This window comes from Antechinus flavipes, chromosome 3, assembly GCF_016432865.1.
Source record: "Antechinus flavipes isolate AdamAnt ecotype Samford, QLD, Australia chromosome 3, AdamAnt_v2, whole genome shotgun sequence".
In the NCBI taxonomy this organism is placed as follows: domain Eukaryota; kingdom Metazoa; phylum Chordata; class Mammalia; order Dasyuromorphia; family Dasyuridae; genus Antechinus; species Antechinus flavipes.
In genome coordinates this window covers 454,310,523-454,323,723 of record NC_067400.1, presented here as the reverse complement: position 1 = coordinate 454,323,723, position 13,201 = coordinate 454,310,523, and the positions used below count along the sequence as shown (strand labels likewise).

The window sequence follows — 13,201 nt, the reverse complement described above, 5'->3', positions numbered from 1 at the left end:
AATACATTGTGGCAAGATATGTGTGTTTTAGTGATCACAGAATTTATTCCTCCAATTCTTACAAAATAATAGAGGCACTAAATCATGTAGAAAAACTAATCATACCCCAAGCAGAATAATGCAAGAGAAGTCAAAGCAAAGTACTATGAGAACTATAGGGAGGGAGAGTTCACTTTCAGCTGGAAAAGGGGAATAAATCAGGGAAATCTTCATAGAGAAGTGATAATTGAGTTGGGTTCTGAAGGAAGAAAAATTGTAGAGGCAAGGGTAATGATAGAGAAGATAGAAGAAAGAGCTTTCTTCAGACATATGGTAGCAATATGAACAAGAGAGCAAGAAAAGATGACAAGAAGTTAGTGAGTGTGAGTGACAGAAATAATATTAATAGTATTTCAGATTTGTATAAAGCTTTAAGCTTTCCAGGGGAATCTGCTCACAAAAGATAGTGTGAAAGTGAGTGCGAGTTCAGGTTGGAAAGATGAGGTGAGTTCATAAGGAGTCAGAATATGAAAGGCCTTGAATTTGAGAACCAAGAATTTATACTTTTTTTTGGTAGATAAGGGGGTTTACTGAGGACCAAACCAAAAAGATAAGTGTCAGAGGCAGAATTTAAACCTAGATTCTCCAACTAACAAAAGAGTGCTCTTTCTATTATACCACATTACCTGCCCCAGGCTTCCTCTATGGCTTTCAGAAACGTTTCTAATGTGATGTGATCACATGTATGTATATATATATATATATATATATATATATATATATATATATATATATATATATATATATATGTATATATATATATACACACACACACACACACACACACACACACATATATACTGAGAGAGAGAAAGAGAGTAATCAAGAAAATAGTAAAATAGTTAAAGTCTCTTTAGCTCAAAGCTGAACTCAGGGCACAACTTCTCAGAAGTGTGATAACTCCTTGCAAGTATGGATTGGATTAGTGACCATTAAGATCCTTTCCAGCTCTTAAATTCTATGACTTGGTCATTGCAACAGTTAAGGAAAAAAGAGATGAGTAAATATTCCTTTATAAAAGAAAAAATTTTTTAAATTGCATATGTTTAACACATATTAGATTACTTACTGTCTAGGTAGGGGTGGGGGGAGGAAGGGAGAAAAATTTAGAACACAAGGTTTTGTAAGAGTGAATGTTGAAAACTATCTTTGCATACACTTTGAAAATAGAAAAGCTATTATTTTTTTTAAAGAGATAAGGATTTCATGATGAGATTTGGTTTTTAATGATAACTTGCAGAGTGAGATTGACAATTTGGATAGGTCTACATCATTGAATGGAATTGTATTTTAGCTCCTCCCCAATTGCCTGTACAGGATATTTATCAAGTAGGAGGTAATACTACCAAAAAGGGATAAATTCTAGATAGCAGCTAATACAAAAACTGCAGAATGATGCCTCACTCAACAGAGCTTCCCCCAGCACTAACTTAGAAGGAGAACTAGGAACAATGGGTCTCTAAGTCAACATAACTTTTTTTAAAAATTTTTAAATAATATTTTTCCAATTACATGTAAAGATAATTTTAATATTATTTTTTAACATTCATTTTTTTTTAATTTTTAGTTTCAAATTGTCTTCCTCCCTTTCTCACCTTCTCCCTCAGATGGTAAGCAACTTGATATAGGTTATACATAAATAATCATGCAAAACATATTTCCATATTAATCACATTGTGAAAGAAGACACAAATCCTCCCCCAAAAACAAAAACACAGAGTTAATAGTATGTTTCTCTGTTTTCAGAAACCATTTTCTCTAAATATGGACAGCATTTTTCACCACAAGTTCTCTGAAATTGTCTTGGAACATTATATTGCTGAGAGGAGCTAAGTCATTCACAGCTGATCCTCACACATTATTGCTATTACTGTGCTATTACCAGGTTCTCTTGGTTCTGCTCACTTCACTTTGCATCAATTTATGTATGTCTTCTGAGGTTTTTATGCTATCGGCCTGCTTGTCATTTCTTATAGCACAAGAGTATTCCATTACAGTCATATATCACAGCTTGTGTAGCCCTTTCCCACCTGGTGGGCATCCCTCAATTTCCAATTCTTTGCCATCACAAAACAGCTGCTATAAATATTTTTGTACAAATAGGTCCTTTCCCCTTTTTATGGTCTCTTTGGGATACAGATCTAGCAGTAGTATTGCTAGATCACAGAGGATGCACAGTTTTATAATTCTTTGGGCACCATTCCAAACAGCATGATTTTCAATACCCTACAGAGTCATTCAGCATTCTACTTCCCAGCTAAATTCTCTTTCTATTTGGAAACCTTTTACTCTACTCAGGTAAACTTCAAGGAACACTGAACTCCTTGAGAAAGGAATTGGAGTATATTAAATATATCTATATATATATATATATTATATACATAATAATATATAATAATGATATATATTATTGGGTGTATATAATAATATATAGTATTATATATTATATAATGATTAACAAGGTAATATCGAAGGTTGGCACAAACCTCAAGGGAGGAGAGAATGCAAAGTGATAGTGGCAGAGGAAGTACCAAGGAGAGGGGAAGAAAGCAAGGAGTTTACCATGTCTTCCATCTAGTCCCGGGTGTTAAACTTTTAAAGCAGGTGCAAGTCACATTAGATAGGAATGTTATTTTCTTCTTGAGAGAGCCAGAAGCACCTAAAGAGTCAAAAAACCATAAGATAAAAAGTTTGAAGATGAAAGGGTATTTGTTTACAATGGGGATACAACAGCATTCTCTCCTCCCATATGAACTCCTACTACTTCAAGGCTCTTACCCTGGCTGAATATAGATCTGCCTCCCTGGTTCCAGCTCCAGCTTCCATTGAAGAGCCAAGTCCTCACCTGCTTACCTTTCTGCACTGAAGAAGCTTGTGCAAAAGATGACTCTATTCCAGGAAAGAAATGAAAGCTTGCAAGAGACAGGAAACAATGGTGGGAGGAACCAAGGTAGGACCACAGGAAGCAAATCGAAAGATCTGGATCCAATTCTAGTTCCTCTACTTCATAGCTCACTTCACTTCTCTGTGCCTTAGTTTCCCCATCTGTAAAAAAGATGGATGGTGGACTATATGATCTCAAAGGTCTCTCCTAGTTCTAGATTCTATGATCCTATTATAATAAGTTCATTTTGTGTACAGTTAGAGATTTTTGAAGACTTTGCAAATGGAGCCCTGTGGACCCAAGGTATAAAATTAGCAACACTCCTACATTTAGAAGGTAAGGAGTGGGGAAGAAGATGGAGCTAACTTTCTGGACAATGGCACCAGCAAATTGGTACATAATCGCAATACATGTCAGTACTTGATGAGACCTCCTTTCTGGTCCTATTGTCACATGAGAACTCCAGTAGGTCCCCACACTATCCAACCATCCTTACCTTCATTCTGGCTTTGCCATGGGAGATAATTTCTAGTTCAGGAAGTCAACAATTTTTTTTTAAACTGGCAGATCTGAAGAAAAGATGAAAATCGTAGGAAAACATTAATTCTGATAATAATAAATACGGATGTTGAAGATAAAGAGATTTCTATCTTTCCATAATGGTGTATTCTATTTTTTTAACCACACTTAGATATCATACTATAAGGTAAAATTTTATAACCACAATCAATTAAATTAAGGTTTCTTAAACTTTTTCCACTAGCAACACCCTTTTGCCCAAGAAATTTTTACATGGCCCTGAGTATATAGATCTATAAAACAGGTATACAAATCAAACATTTACTGATTTCAAGACCCCCACATTCAGTTACGTGACACCATATGGGGTTGCAAACCACAGTTTAAGAAGTTTTGACTTACAGAATACTAAACGATTCTGGTCATTTTAAATTTACTTTATAGATGTATGGTGTCCGGAATTACATTTCCAATTCAACATTTCGCATTGCTTGGCAGAAGTCCCCAGATGGAAAAAACAGAATTCTAAAGAAATGGATAAAATTCAAGCTTCGCACATTGAATTTCTTTTTTAGATATAATTTTTTTTTGTTGAATCTTTGCGTCTGTGAACTCTATTTCAGTGTTAACAATTCAGAATTTAAAATGCAATTTTTTTGTATCATCCAATAGTCATATAGCCCATTTTTGTCAAACCACATTGGTTCTGGGTTTAAAATTTTCAAATTTAGAGGGTTTTGATGATATAATCATTCAGAATGTGGTTTGGTTCATGCTATTGTTATTACCCACCCAAATCCTTATATTAATCTCAGAATGGCTTTCTGCTTCTTCTATGTTAGTTTTTTAAAATTTGTGCTGTCCTTTTGCTTCCTAGGTAAGCACAAACAAAATTATAAAGCTATATACTACTAGCAGCATTCTTTATTTAACATCCAACCAAGGAGAGGAGGCCCAGGTATCAGCAGACTAAAGTAGACTTTTTTACCAACCTTGTCTGCTTCCATCTCAGTCACCATGGCCACCAAACCCTTAGCATCCCCCCCTCCCCCTGAAATTGCTTTTTTCCCTCTCTGCTCATTGTGTAACTTGCTCACAAGCGACCTAGTTTGTTTGGCAAGATCTGATTTTTTTTTTATAAACTCACACTGCTTTTACTGGTCACGATTCTCTAGTGGATGTTTAGAGATTGTCTCTCAGTATTTGTTCGGATGTGTTGCTAAGCTTAGGACTGATAGCTTTCTTGCCAGCTGCTCCTTTGCAGGCTCATCCTCACTCCAGCAGATCTGGGACACATTTGCCTTTATGCAGTGGTTCGCCATCTCTCTAGTTATCTTTAAAGTAGATTTCAAAAAATATTATTTCCAAGATTAAACCGACACTGGGACTAATGGTGGTTTTTTAAATAGGCTAATTTGTTCTAATTAATGGGAATATGGTGGAGAAGAGAAAAACAGGTAAAATTTGTAAGAATTATGAATTATAGAAGATAATTAAAGAAATGTCCTTTTACTTTCAAGTACATGTAGTACCTACCACCTCATTTTCCTCTGTAAAGTGGGGATAATAGACATCATTTTTTCTATCTGAAAGGATTGTCATCAGGATCAAATGAGATAAAATATTACAAAGCATTGTAATGGTCAAGCTTAGCCCCAAAGAAGAGATATCAGAATGCAGCTGCTTTTGTTCTTTGCAGAAATAGGAGGGTATAGATATAGAACATTAGATAGAGCAATCAGTGGATCAACAAGTATTTACTAAGCAGCTGTATATACCAGGTACTGTGGAAGATATTATTGTTCAGTCACTTCAGTCGTGTCTCGTTCTTTATGACCCCATTTGGGATTTTCTTGATAAAGATACTGAAGTAGTTTGCCATTTTCTTCTCTAAGAATGGTTTGCCATTTTCTTCTCTAGATCATTTTACAGAGGAATAAATTGAGGTAAACAGGGTTATTGACTTATCTAGGAAATGTATCTGAATGCAGTTTTGAACTCAGATCTTCTCGACACTAGTCCTGGCACTCCATCCACTGTGTCATTTAACTGGACACAAATACAAAATCCAAATAAAAAAATTCAAATACATTCCTAGGAAAGAATTGAAATATTTGAAATGTTGAAATTATTATTTCTCTCTCATATCCACAGCCAATGATTAAAACGGGGAAGATCCTACTTTTTGTCCCTGTCCTATTTCCTCGTCCAAAAGACAGAACTGATGGAACACAGAATTAACATTCTCCTCATTCTGAGTATTGTTATTCCACCCAAATAGCTCATCTTGAGTGGGATATAGATTCTTTGTCTAGTTTGCCCAAAATCAGGATGGTCTAAGGAGAGAAATAATCTCTCTGGCCAAGAGCGACATCATGTCACTCACAGGTTCTCATTGGAATGAGCTCACTTCTCTTTGTAAAATCTACCTCTCATTAATTGTGAATTAATCAGAGTTAATTGCCATCCTCAGGAACACTTCTCTTCCAAAGGGCATATAAGCTGTGAGCCACCATCATGATTGTCAATGACATTCAAGAGGGTCACTGATCTCTTTTTATTAAAATGCTGGCATTATTAATAAAATGACTAATTATCCAAAAAAAAAAATGACTCTCAAATTGAGGAATTTTTTTTCTCTTTTTTTATTCTTGGTGATAAGGGTTGGTTCTCTGGAAAAGAGACAGAGGAAAATAGAGGACAGGGAATGAATAGGTAATTTAACCAAAACAGGGAACTTCCAGATAAGGAATTACTCCCTTCTGCAAAGCAGGCCAGTAAAAACTTTCTTGGCAACTTTCTGTCTTGGTAAATTGCCTAAGAGCAACAATTTTCAACCTTTTTAGCCTTAAGGCCCCTTTAGCCGCTGAGAAAATGATTGTAGACCCTTCCCCCCCCCCATAGACTTTTATTTCTGTGGAGTTTAGTCTTTGGTATTGGTATTCGAAATTAACATATCTAGATATTATTCTGAAAATAATTTTGACCTCGAGGATCCCAAGCAAGAGTTTCAGGCTCCGTGGAGGATCCTGGACTCACTTTAAGAGCCTCTAAACTTGAACACTGAGAGAGATGGAATGGCTTGCCCCCAGGGTCCCTCAATCAGTCTAAATCAGAAGCAGGAATTCAACTCAGGTGGTCCTAATGGCAAGGCTGGTTCTCTCCTCACTGTACCACATGCCTTCTCTTCTTAAAACAAAAGTTAACCAGTTTTTTAAAAAATTAAGCAAGAATTTGAAAAAACACAAAATGCTTTATAAACTACTAAACAAGCATTTATTATAAATATTCACACTGTATAAAGGGATAACCAGAGTTTAGATAAGACAGAAGCTTTTTGTCCAGTAAGGGGATAAGATAGCAACTTATACAATACTACATGATGAAGGTAAAATCCAGTCTTAAAGCCCATTGCATTGGGTGTTGATCTCCATCAATAAGGAGAGAGTCCCATATCAATGGGCTTTGGGACTGGGGTTATAAATGCTATCAATGGGCTTTGGGACTGGGGTTATAAATGCATTAAAGAGTTGAAATTCTACGAGAGATCCATGGGCAATGCTGAAGATCAAGAAAGGCTTTATAGAGAAGGGGCCACATGAGCCGGGCTCCAAAGATGGACGGTAATTCAAACTGAGGGAAGAGAGACATTCCAGCCACAAGGAATGAGTGGGCAGAAGTGGGAAGCACACGCTTGTCTAGTTATCAGGTCCTGGAAGGGAAGCCCCCAAATGGCTCTGACAAGGATGAGTTCTTCCACACTCACCTCATTCTGAGTTACCCAATTAGCAGGTGAGTGGGTCAGCGTAGACACAGGTTTACCCAAATTTTAGCAAAGCATTTGATTAAGCTTCTTGTGCTATTCTTTTAGAATAAATGGGACAGCACTGTTAGGTGATTTCAGAACTGGCTGAGCTGCTGGACCTGAAAACTGATCATTAACAGGATAATATCAATAATAAGGCACTACTAGAGAGTGCACCAGGAACCTGTGCTTTCCCCTGAGTCATTTAATATTTTTAACCAATGACTTAAAGGCAAAACTGGTAGATGATATAAAAGTAGAAAGGATAGCTAACATGCTAAGTGACAATCAGAAAGACCTTGACAGGCAAGAACACTGGGATAAATCTAAAAAAAAAACCCTTAAAATGTTTATTGACATCTTTGTTTTAATGTTACCTTCATTTCAAATCTCTCTCTTCCTCCTCCCCCCTTCTAGAAAGCCATCCCTTGTAAAATAGGGACAAAGAGACAAAAAGAGAGAGAGGAAGCAATTCAGCAAAAGCATCAAATCATTCAACCCAGGCTGAGAGTAGGGGCAATATTCACACCCATAATCTTCCATCTCTGAAATGAAAGAGGGAAATGTTTTCATCTCTTCTTCAGGTCCAAGCTTGGTCATTGTAATTATACGGTGTTCAGTTTCAGGTGTTTTTGTATTTTTTTCGCTTCCATTTACTTTGCTGAGGTCATAGCATAAGTTGTTTTCCTAGCTCTATTTCATTCTGTATCCGTTCATATATTTCTTCCCATCCATCTCTGTTTCCTTTGTATTCTTGTCTCTAACTGGTGTTTGATCACATTTATGTGCCACAATTTGTTTAGCTAGCCCCTTAATCTTTGGCAGGGAGGTAGTGCAATGGATAGCATGCTGGGCCTGGAGTCAAGAAGGCTCATCTTTGGGAGTTCATATCCAGCCTCAGACACTTATTAGCTGTGTGATCCTGAACAAGTCAGTTAGCCCTGTTTGCCTCCATTTCCTCATCTGTAAAATGAGTTGGAAAAGGAGATGGTAAACCATTCTCAGAGAAGGAAATGGAAAACCACTCTTCTATTTTTGCCAAGAAAACCCCATATGATGTCACAAAGAAATCAGCCATGACTGAAAAACAATTCAATAACAACAATTACCAGGTACCCATTCTTGTTTCTAGGTCTTTACTTAAAAAAAAAAAAAAAGTTTGTACAACAACACTATATGATGATCAATTCAGATGGACCTGACCTTCTTCAACAATGAGATGAACCAAATCAGTTCCAATAGAGCAGTAATGAATAGAACCAGCTACACTCAGCAAAAGAACTCTGGGAGATGACTATGAACCACTACATAGAATTCCCAATTCCTCTATTTTTGTCCACCTGCATTTTTGATTTCCTTCACAGGCTTATTGTACGCTATTTCAAAGTCCGATTCTTCTTGTGCAGCAAAATAACTGTTTGGACGTGTATACATATATTGTATTTAACTTATACTTCAACATATTTAACATGTATTGGTCAACCTGCTATCTGGGAGAAGGAGGTGGGGAGGAAGTGAAAAGTTGGAACAAAAGGTTTTGCAACTGTCAATGATGAAAAAACAAAGCTATAATATAATTTAAAAAAAATTTTAAGTTTCTCTTTTTAAAAAGGCTGACATAAATATTTTTATGTATCTAAGACATTTATTTCTATCTTTGACCTCCTTGAGTGATATAACTGGCAGCAGTATCTGATTCAAAGAAAATGTACATTTTGTCACTTCTTAGCAAATTATTTTCCGAATGGTTCAACTACTCACAAAAAAGGCATAATCACAAATATACAAACTTGCTTCCCTAACGTAAGCCATCTCCCACCTTCCCTTTGCATCACCTCCATTTCTTTGGAAAAGGGAAGTTCCTTATCTTATCCCTATAGTCCAAGGTTTCTTTAAGTTTTTCCACTTGCAATCCCTTTTGCCCAAGAAATTTTTATGTAACTTCAACTTTGTAAGTACATAAAATAGGTAAATAAATCAAATTTTTACTGATAATAAATCATAATTTTGTGACCCCCACATTTAGTTGCAAGACCCCATATGAGGTTGTGACCCACAGTTTAAAAGCCTGGACTATATAACACAATCCCATTTCCAGTTCCAATATCCAGTGCAGCTCAAGGCTCAGGCTCTCCATCTTCTCAGGGCTTCCATCTCCCCCATAACACTGATTTTGAGGCTATCATGGCTTTATATGTGGGGATCCCCTTGGGTTTCTGAAACTGAAGAGAACAAACAGCACAGGACAGAAATAAGCAATCCCAGATCCATTTCTTGGAGTCTGGGGGAAGGAGGGAGAGAGGAAAGGAAAGTCCTTCCTTTCCCACCAATTCAGTTCATAGTATCCTCCTCGCTGTGGATGAGCTGGGATCCTTACCCTCTGGATGTAGTAGATGCTTGTCACTGAAAAGAGCACAGCTGAAAGATGGTAGGAATGTGTAACATATATTGGATCGCTTGCCATCTAGGGGAGGGGGTGGGGGGAAGGAGGGGAAACTCTGAAACATGAGGCAGTGCAAGGGTCAGTGCTAAAAAAAATTATCCATGCATATGTTTTAAAAATAAAAGGCTTTTATTTATGTATATGTATATACAATAATATATATGTTTATACACACACACACACACTTTCTTGGGGAAAAAAAGTAAGAAAGAAAGAAAGATGGTGGGAAAGGGAGAATCAGAAAGAGAGAGCAGCTGGGTCTCCCCAGTTGCAAAGGCAGTCAGTCAATCAAAGATGCTCCCCGCACCCACTTGGTAGGAGATGAAGAGACCTCCATTTTTGGCAACTGTAACATGCTCCAAAGACCCCTCAAGGACACCTCCATATTGGAAATGGACATACCCAGAGATGCCCGTGTTCCGTGACATTGTATTCAGTTCTGGGAGCCACATTTTAGGAAGGGCATTGACAAAGTTTAAAACATTCAAAAGAAAAGGTCCAGAATTTCGGACTTATGAAGGAACTTTTCATCTGGAGAAAAAAGACTCAGAGAACAAAAGATGACTGTCTTCAAGTATGTGAAGGGCTTTGTCAAAGAAGGATCAGTGTTGCTATGTTAGGCAATGGATAGAAGTTGCAAAGGAGCAAATTTAGGCTTGACATCAAGGAAAACTAAATATAGAGGCAACTAAGGGTTATCCTGGGAGTCAAAACTCGAGTTCAATACTGGCTGTAGACACTAGCTCTGTGATCCTAAGACAAGTAGACCAGTTATTTAACTTTTCTCAATCCTAGTTTCCTCATCTGTACAATAGGGATAATAATAGCATCTACCATACAGGGTCATTGTAAGGATTAAACAAATAACACAGGAAAAGTGCTTTCTAAACATTAAAGCATTATTAATAAATGCAATCATCATCATTATTATTATCATCATCATCAGTCTTCTTCCTCCATAAAATTTATTAATGGGCAGTTCTAAATTATTCAAAATGAAGGAAGGAAATAAACATTAATTAAGCTCCTAAGCACTTTACAAATATTATCTCATCTGAGCCTCACAACTACCCTGAGGGGTTGGGCGCTATCATTATTCCCAATTTACAGGTAAGGAAATTGAAGCAGACAGCTTGCTTGGGAACACATAGTTATAAAGTATATCAGGTTGGATTTGAATTCAGGTCTTCCTGATTCTGGGTGTCATAAAATGGCAGGATTCCCTGTACTTGTTGTTCAGTCATATCTGACTCTTCAGGACCCCATTTAGGGTTTTCTTAGCAGAGATATTGGAGTGGTTTATTATTTCCTTCTAGAGCTTCTTTTGCAGAGAAGGAAATTGAGGTTAGACTTGAAGTCAAGAAGATTCATATTCCTGACTGCAGGCTGGGCCATCTCCCTGCCCCATTAGTCTAATTTGTGTTTTCCTGTGATCAGGTATTTTATTCCACTGTCCCCATTCAAGTCATTGTTGGAAAAAGCTACAGCCTGCTTAAAGTCTCCATGCATCTTTCAAGTCCCTTTTTGATGGTCTGCCATTTTGACTCACTTAAGATTGGGATGTCCTATAATTCTTATCCATATAACATTATCTGAAAAATTTTGGTTTGGGGTCCAAAGCTATGGTTTTCATCAGGGTAGGGAATTTCTCCTATAGATACAGATCTGGAACTCTCCAATAATTTAAAGTCTTTATGAGTTACCTATGTTACCAAGAGAGTTAGTGATTTACCTTGAGTCACATAGCAAGAACATGTCAAGGTTAGAATTTGAGTCCAAGGCTTCCTTCCTCCAAGGCCATTAGGGTTCAAAAAAAGACTTTGTATCATCTTTAAAAAGCTAAATGAATTGTGACATACAGATATAATGAAATATCACTACATAATCAAAAATGACAAATACAAAGAATTCTAAGGAGGAAGACTTGTACATAATCAGAAAAATAGACAATGATTTTAATGTAATTTTTTTTTACTTTTTTTTGCTGAGGCAATTGGGATTAAGTGAGTTGCCCGGGGCCACACAACTAGGAAGTGTGAAGTGTTAAGTGTCTGAGGTCAAATTTGAACTCAAGTCCTCTTAACTTCAGGGCTGTGCTCTATCCATTGTGCCAGCTAGCTGCCACCTAGCTGCTCCCTTAACATAAATTAAGACAAAAAATTTAAGTGGCTCAAAGTGATCAGTTGATTCTATCTGACTGGTGTTAAAGCATACTTTACTGTTTATTATATGTTTTTATTCCATTACTCTTAGCTATGAAATTGTGAATGTAGAATGATAAATATACTATAAATCCCAATTGCTAGGCTAAGTATCTTTGTTTAGAGCTTTATTTTTTAAAGGGAATATACTGGGGAAGCCAGGGGGCTCACTGGAGTCAGGTATCCAACCTCAAACTCTTGAGTTCAAATCCAACCTTAAACCCCTTACTTTTATTGAAACTTACTTTTATAGCCTTAACCATCAGAGAAGGAAAAAGGAAACCACTTCAGTATCTCTGCCAAGAAAACACCATGGATAATAACTTATACAGGGATTACAAAGGGTTGAGTATGACTGAATAACAACAATTGGGCAAGGAGAAGGAGATTACTGGGAAATGATTGTGTCAAAATAAACTACCCCAATACAAATTTTATAATAATATAAGTCAAAGAAGAGGAAAGTGAAAATACTGCTATTCCAATAACTAAAACTTCTAGTAGACAAAACTGGAAAAATATCAAACAATTTGCAGGGAAATTAGAATATTGTATAGCCTGGAGTGGCTATAAATCTGGAGCAGATCTGAAAAAAAGAGACAATCTGATAAATTGAACATTTGAATGTCAATTGGATATTGAATGTTAATGCTATTTTTATCTGAATATTCATCATTAGATATTACTTATCTAACATGCAAAACAAAATCTCTCATTTCCAAATTTGAAAAATAAAAGCTGAAAACTAAAAAAAATCAAGCTTATGTAACAAAGTACAATGTGTACAGTGATTGCTGTGATTTTATTATTGCTGAGTCATTTTTCAGTTGAGTCCTACTCTTCATGTCCCCATTTGGGGTTTTCTTGGCAAAGATGCTGGAGTGGATTATCATTTCTTTCTCCAGCTCATTTTACAGATGAAGCAAACAGGGTTAAGTGACTTGCCCAGGGTCACACAGCTAGAAAGTGTCTGGGACCACATTTGAACTCAGGTCCTCCTGACTCCAGGACCGCAGCTTTATCCACTGCGCCACCTAGTGGTCCTCTATGATGCTACTTTCTCCTCTCCCCTGTTAAATTCTGGGTCCAATTCACTATCCATCTAAGCAACCACCTGGAACTTTTGAAAGACTCTTTAACCTGGAGTCACTGGCCCTGAGTTCAAATCTTGATTATGCTCCTCTTTAGCTATGTGACTTTAAACAAGTGACCTGACTTCTCAGGGTCTCAGTTTATACACCTATAAAATTAAAATCTTTAAGATTTTTTCTTGTAGAGCTATGACCCTATATAATAGCCAGCATTTATAA

The 13,201-nt window shown here is 36.7% G+C and overlaps 1 long non-coding RNA gene across 1 annotated transcript in view; it reads right to left on the bottom strand.

Moving 5' to 3' along the window:
* Positions 1–3,075, bottom strand: part of LOC127554702 (uncharacterized) — a 33,329-nt gene extending 30,254 nt beyond the window's left edge. The window contains exons 1-2 of the long non-coding RNA XR_007952045.1: positions 2,893–3,075; positions 2,602–2,698 (exon numbers count right to left, since the gene is read on the bottom strand). This is a non-coding gene — a long non-coding RNA (uncharacterized LOC127554702). The remainder of the gene's footprint in view (positions 1–2,601; positions 2,699–2,892) is intronic.
* Between the last annotated feature and the right edge of the window lie 10,126 nt (positions 3,076–13,201).